At 36.4% G+C, this 7732-nt stretch overlaps 1 pseudogene; it reads right to left on the bottom strand.

Annotated features, from left to right (window-relative positions):
- Positions 1-6111: 6111 nt before the first annotated feature.
- LOC105731287 (keratin, type I cytoskeletal 18-like) lies at positions 6112-6878 on the bottom strand (annotated as a pseudogene).
- Positions 6879-7732: the final 854 nt, after the last annotated feature.

Raw genomic sequence — 7732 nt, 5'->3', positions numbered from 1 at the left:
ACTCATACACAGAAAAAAAAAAAATCAGTCAACAGAAACTTCCTATGAGAGGTCTCAGATCTTTAAATTAACAGATGGAAACTTAAAGCAACCTTTACAAATATGTTCAAAGAAATAAAGAAGACCATGCTGAAAGAAATAAAGAAAGATATCATGATAATGTCTCATAAAATAAATAATATCTACAAATGATTACAAACAGCAAAGAAGAACTAGATGGTGTTGAGCATTTCTTGTTTGTTGGCCATTTGTGTATCTTCTTTTGAGATTTGTCTATTCATGTCTTTCCCACTTTTTGGTGGAATTATTTGGTTTTATCTTGCCGATTTATTTGAGCTCCTTGTAGATTCTGGATATTAGTCCTCTGTTGGATGAATAGTTTATGACTGTTTTCTCTTATTCTGTGGGTTATCTGTTTACTCTGATGATTAATTCTTTTGCTATTCAGAAGCTTTTTAGTTAAATTAAATTCCATCTATTTATCTTTGTTTTTGTTGCACTTGCTTTTGGGTTCTTGGTAATGAATTCTTTGCTTAAGCCAATATCTAGAATAGTTTTTCCGATATTATCTTCTAGAATTTGTATGGTTTCAGGTCTTAGATTTAAGTCTTAAATCTGTCTTGGGTTGATTTTTGTATAAGGTGAGACATGAAGTTCCAGTTTCATTCTTCTACATGTGGCTTGCCGTTATCCCAGAACCATTTATTGAATAGGATGTCTGTCCTTTCCATACTTTATGTTCTTGTTTGCTTTGGTGAAAATCAGTTGGCTGTATTTGGTTTTATTTCTGTGTTCTCTATTCTGTTCCATTGGTCTATGTGCCTATTTTTATACCAGCATCATGTGGAAAAAAGTTATTATATGAATAAGACACTTGCACACACGTTTATAGAGGCACAATTGCAAAAATACGGAACCAGCCTAAATACCCATCAACCAATGAGTGGATTAAGAAAATGTGGTATATATGCCATGGAATCCTGCTCAGTCATGAAAAGGAACGGGATAATGGCATTTGCAGCAACCTGGATGGAGTTGGAGAGCATTTTTCTGAGTGAAGTAACTCAAGAATGGAAAACCAAACATCATATGTTCTCACTTATAAGTGAAAGCTAAGCTGTTAGGATACAAATTCAAAAAAATGATACAATGGACTCTGGGGACTTGAGGGATTGGATGGGAGGTGGATGAGAGACACAAGAGTACACATTGAGTATACAGTACACTGTTCAGATGATGGGTGCACCAAAGTCTCAAAAATCACCACTAAAGAACTTATCCATGGAATCAAACACCACCTGTTCCCCAAAACTATTGAAATAATAAAAATAAATAAATAAAATTTAATAAAAGAACCAGATGGAAATTCTGAAATTGAAAAGTGTGATAACTGAAATAGAACTTTCACTACAGGAGCACAGCAGTAGGTCTGAACAGGCAGAAGAAAGCTAGTAAACTTGAAAGCAAGTTCATAGTGATTATGTAACATGAGTGACAAGAGAAAAATAGGAAAAATAAACAAAGCTTCAGATGAATATGGGACATCGACATGCACCTTAAGAGTAGCAGAAGTGGAGTGGCGAGTGAGAAAAGGACAGAAATATATTTAAAGAAATAATGGCTGAAAACATACCATATTTGTTGAAAAACACTAACCTACACATCCAAGAAACTGAAGGAACTCCCACTGGTATTCAGGCAAAAAAGATTCGCACCCAGACATTATCATGTTAAAAACTGTGGCAGAAAGAACAAAGAGAAAATCTTTAAAGTAGCAAAAGAAAGTTACTCGTATCAGACAAGAAAATTACAATAAAAGTAAGTAACTGATATTGCATCAGAAATAATGAACGCCATTTATTGAAGAGATTGTCCTTTCCCAGTGTATGTTCTTGGCAACTTTGTTGAAAATGAGTTAACTGGGAAAACTATATATCCATATGCAGACAAATGAAACTAGGTCCTTCTCTCTCATCATATACAAAAAATAAATCAAAATGGATTGTAAACTTAAATGCAAGACCTGAAACTATAAGACTACTGAAAGAAAACATTGAAAAACCATTCCAGGGCATTGGTTTGGGCAGAGATTTCTAGAGTAAGACCTAAGACAATCAAAGTAAAATGGACAAATGGGATTATATAAAGATAAAACTTCTTCTGCACAGCAATCAACAAAGTGAACAGAAAATACACAAAATGGGAGAAAAACTATCAATCTGACAAGGGATTAATAATCTGAATAGAAAAAAACAAATAATCTGGTTAAATATGGGCAAAAGATATAAATATACATTTCTCAAAAAAATACATACAAATGCCCAAGAAGTATGTAAAAAATTCTCAACATCACTAATCATTAGAGAAATGCAAATCAAAATTATGAGATATTACCTCACTTTAGTTAAAATGTCTTTTATCTAAAATCAGGCAATAATAAATGCTGATGAGAATGTGAAGGAAGAGGAACCCTTAGACACTGTTGGTGGGAATGTAAATTAGTACATCGAACACTCTCCAGGACAGATTTTATGTTAGACCATAAAATAAGTATCAGTAAAAATGGATTGAAATAGTACAAAATATGTTCTTTGACCTCACTGAAATGAAAATAACAGAAACAAATTTAGGGAATTTCCAGATGGGCTGAAATTAAATAACCTACTAAAAATCAATTAGTGAAGGAGAAATCATGAGAAATTAGAAATTTTTAGATTAATGAAAATGAGCACACAATATACTCAAGCTTATGGATGCTGTTAAAACAGTTCATGGAGGAATTCATGGCTGTTATTGCCTATATTAAAAAAATACATAACTTTTCACTTAAGACATTAGAAAAAGGAGCAAATTAAACCTGAAACAAGCAGAAAGGAAAGAAGAATAACTATTAAAGTGAAATTAAGAAAATGAGGAATAGATGTAGATAATATTGGCAAAACCAAAAGTTTACATGTGGCCATCCAGTCATCCTAGCCCCAGTTGTTGAAAACACTGTTCAATCTTTCCCCTGTTGAATTAACTTAGCATCCTTGTTGAAAACTAATCGACTTTAACAAAAGGGTTTATTTTTGAACTTTTGATTTTATTCCATTGATCTGTAAGTCTGTGTCTAGGCCAGTACCCACTGTGTTGATTACCATAGCTTGGACAACTGCATAAACACAGGTAAACGAGTAAATATGAACTCCTTTCTTATTCATTATACAAAAATTAACTCAAAATAAATCAAAGACCTAAATGTGAGAGCTGAAGCTATAAAACTCTTAGAAAAAATATAGAAACAGATTTTATGGCTTTGGGTTTGACAAAGCCTTCTTAGATGTGACGCTAACAACAGAAGAGACAAAATAAAGCAAAAAAAAATCAATAAAAAATAAAGGATAATTTGAACTTCATCAAAATTAAAAGCTTTTGTGCTCCAAGAATATCATAAAGACAACAAAAAGAAAACTCACAGAATGAGAGAAAAGATTTATAAATTACATATCTTGATTTGGGACTTCTCTCTAGAATATAGGAAAACTTTTAAAACTAAAAAATGTAACTCAATAATAGGCAAAATATTGAATAGGCATTTATTCAAAGAAGGTATACAAATAGTCATTAAGCACATAAAAATGCTCAATATTTTTAGCCATCAGAGAAAGCTAAATCCAAACCATAGTGTGAAACCACTTACCACCCCCCCAACCCCATCAGTATGATTGTTGTTAAAATGACATGTTAAGGAGATGTGGAAAGTTTGAGCATTCACACATTACTGTTCGGAATGTAATTTGGTATAGCCACTCTGGACATACAGATTTAATTGTTGGGTCATAATTGTTGGTGTAGCCATTCCTCAAAGGTTTACATTTGTAGCTACCTTATGACCCAACAATTCCACTCCTAGGTATAGAATAAAAAGAATCAAAACCACCTATCTACAAAAAACCTTGTACAAAAAAGTTCATAGCATCATTACTTATAATAGCCCAAAAGTAGAAATGGCTAAAATGTCCATCAACTGATAAATAGAAAAATAAAATGCTATATATCCATAAAATGGAATGTATTTTGACAACAGAAAAAAATGAGGTATTGATACATACTATGACATGAATGAACCTTGAAAAAATTGTGCTGAGACAAGCCACTCACAAGAGGTCATATACTGTATGGTTTCATTTATTTAAATGGCCAGAATATGCAAATCTAAAAAGATAGAAAGTAGATTAGTGTTTGCCTAGGACTGGGAGTGTTGGGAGAGAAATAAGAATGAGTGTTAATGGCTATAAAGTTTTCTAGGGGGATGATGACTAAATTCTAAAATTGATTGCAGTGATGGTTGCACAACTCTGAGGATAAAACAGCATTGAATTTTACACTTAATGTGTGAATTGTATAGTACATGAATATGTGAGTCTTATCTCAATAAAGATGTTACATTATTTTAAGAAAAGGATAATCATAGACCTCAAGTGGCTCAGAGTCTATTAAGGAAATTTAATTTCTTTAGCTACCACCCAATAGATTGGCTTACAATAGTTTAGATAATCATACAAGAAATCTAATAAAAATATGTGACATGGTTTCTATTTCTGGCTTGTAAAGATTTGTATTTTATGGAGTATAACAAGTCTTAAGGCCATTTATTACCTACTACATGACATTCAGTCATGGAGACATGCCTGAACTTAGATCTTCAAGGACGGCAAGAGGTCAGTTAAGTCTCTACAGCCAAGTAGTAAGCCCTCATATTTGCTTGCAATGCTGCTGGTGTTTGCCTGCCTTAGAGTGATCACAAGTCTTACTGAGTGCTCTCATGTATTGTAAGATAATAAATTGCATTAGGTATTAACAATAAAGATGAAGTTACCTTCTCTTTTTTCCAGATTTCCTGTGTGACATTGGAATTAAACTGTTGCAACATTCAGCACATTTTTATCCAGATAAATATTGAAAACATATTTAATGCAATATTGGAGGGATTATAGCATTCAGAAAAGGGAAAGTCTGACTAATGCAGCAGCTGCACTGCATTCCAGCACACTCAAGACATTGCCAGCATTTATTAGCTAGTCAAGTCTTTGACAATAAACAATCTACAGTCGGGGCTCATGCTCTCTAGTGGATAGTTGTTGGAACTTTGTTTTCATGACAGCATTAATAGCTCTTGTTTCTCAGTAGGTTGCCTATTTGTTAACTGCTTAATTCATATCAGAAAGATTTTAATGAAGTTTTAAATGTACTTTTAATTGCATTCTAGCAGATGGTATTTTTATGATAATGATTCACTTTGTAAAAAGTAAATAAATATATAATTAAAATAGGAATTCCAATAGAAAATAGGATATCTATTAACCATAAAAACTGAGTTGGTTGTTTCTTAACTGCTTTATTTCTAAATTCTTGTATCTAAAAATAAAGAGTGTCAGTTTTTTTCTGCTTTCTTCTCAATCTAATGTTCCTTTCTATGTTTCTTTATAACATATAATCTCATGAGGTTATTAGAATCAGGCCGGATTGTCAAAAAGTTCATACTGGAAAGGCCACAGTGGTTGCACAAATGGTTTCATTCCGGATTGGGTGACTTTTCATTCTGCATTATCTGTTCTCAGGTCATATTAGTTGTTCAATATTTTGAATATAGCCTTTGGTTATAATAGATCATTAATATAGCCAAAACCCATTTTTTGGTGGTTTAAATTGGATGGTATCCAAATGACATTCTAAAGAACTAATTAAAGCCAAATAAATGTAAGCTACACAGGATGGAAAAGGATAGCAGTAACACGCCACACATTCTTGGTCTAGTCTCATTTTGATAAATACCAAATATTTATGTGCTCAGCAAAGGCTGTGAATACAGTTTATGTTTGCAGAATAAGGAGAAGTGATGCAATGAATTGCTAGATACGCATATATATTACATATACATATTGTATATTTTGATCAAAACAACCAGTGCCACAAGTGAAAATATCAAAAAGAAATGATAAACTTTCTAGATGTGTATTCCATTGCATTACCCAGATCAATAATAACAGTTTTCACTTTTTTTCCCCAATTACCTCTGAAGTTTTTATTGGCCTTCTGTTCCCCAAAGGATTCCCTGCTTCTGTTGGCTTAATGTCTGAGAACTTTGTTGTCGTTGGTCTCAGACACCACGTTGCCATCTACTATCCGGTAGGTGGTGGTCTTCTGGATGGTTGCATGGGAGTTGCTGCTGTTCAGGGCATCACCAAGATTGAAGTCCTTGCCATCTTCCAGCAGGTGGCGGTAGGTGGCAAGCTCAGCCTGCAGCTTGACCTCGATGTTCAGCAGAGCCTGGTACTCCGGAGCCTGGTGCTGTGCCTCTGCCCAGGTCTGTGTGAGCTCCAGCTCCAGGTGCAGCAGGATCTCCTTGAGCTGCTCCATCTGCAGGGCATAGCGGACCTCCACCTCCCTCAGGCTGTTCTCCAAGCTGGCCTTCAGGTTTCTCATCGAGTACAGGTCGATCTCCAAGGACTGAACTGCACATCTTAGCTCCGTGATCATCATCTCAGCAGCTCCAATCTTGGAGGACTGTGTGGTGACCACTGTGGTGCCCTCCTTAATCTGCTGAGACCAGTGCTTGTCCAGCTCCTCTCGGTTCTTAGGAGCCAACTCGTCATATTGGGCCGGGATGTCTGCCAAGATCTTGGCGAGGTCCTAAGATTTGGGGGCATCTACCTCCACGGTCAACCCAGCACTGGCAATCTGGGCTTGTAAGCCTTTTACTTCCTCTTCATGTTTCTTTTTCATGAAGAGCAGCTCCTCCTTGAGGGCCTTGATCTCTATCTCCAACTGCAGCCGAGACAGATGACCTTGCGGAGCCCATGGATATCGCTGGCGCATGGCCAGCTCTGTCTCATACTTGACTTTAAGTCAGACGTAAGACAGGCATTGTCGATCTGCAGAACGATGCGGGCATTACTCACAGTATTTGCGAAGAGCTGAGTCCTCAATGGTCTTGAAGTAATGGCTCCAGTCTCTGACCTGGGGTCCCTTCTTCTCCAGGTGCTCCCGGATTTTGTTCTCCAGCTTCCAGTTCTCGGTCTCCAGGCTCCTCACTCTGTCCAGGTAGGAGGCCAGGCGGTTGTTCAGGCTTTGCATGGTCTCCTTCTCATTCTGGATGCCTCCCATTCCTGCCAGAACCTCCGCCATCCCCGCGGCCAGGCCCCTGGACCCCAAACCGCCCCGGAAGCTGGTGGAGTGGGACACGGAGATGCGGGAACCAGAGACCCTGGCGCCTGCATAGATGCTGGCCACGCTGCTGACCAGCCAGGCCCTGTAGGGGTGCCTGGACAGTGCCCAGGGACCAGTAGTAGTTGATGGAGAAGGTGGAGTGGTGAAGCTCATGCTGTCTGGGGAGGAGAGCAAGAAGACAGGACTCAGACTTTGCCAATGACCATTTTTCACTTTTATCTGTATTACGCCAAGTATGTTTGTATTGTAGATTGAATAATTTTCTAATACAATAAAATGTATGTATATTTTACATTTTTTATCAAAGAGCTTTGGTTTATAGGTAGAAATATACTTGTAGTTTGTGTATAACTCTTATTAGGTGTGTGCAACTCTATAGACCTTTATTCAGTGGGGTCTTGAAAACTGCTAATACTGCACACTGCTTAACAACAAGTATTTGTAGAAAATTGCTCCTTTGAATATTTGATAGTTATTTTTCAGGATTCAGACCAAATCCTTAATGTATAATCCTTTCTGT

This window comes from Aotus nancymaae, unplaced genomic scaffold, assembly GCF_030222135.1.
Source record: "Aotus nancymaae isolate 86718 unplaced genomic scaffold, 86718_ANA_hifiasm-v0.15.2.pri h1tg000033l, whole genome shotgun sequence".
NCBI lineage: Eukaryota > Metazoa > Chordata > Mammalia > Primates > Aotidae > Aotus > Aotus nancymaae.
This window is presented reverse-complemented; position numbering and strand designations above follow the sequence as displayed.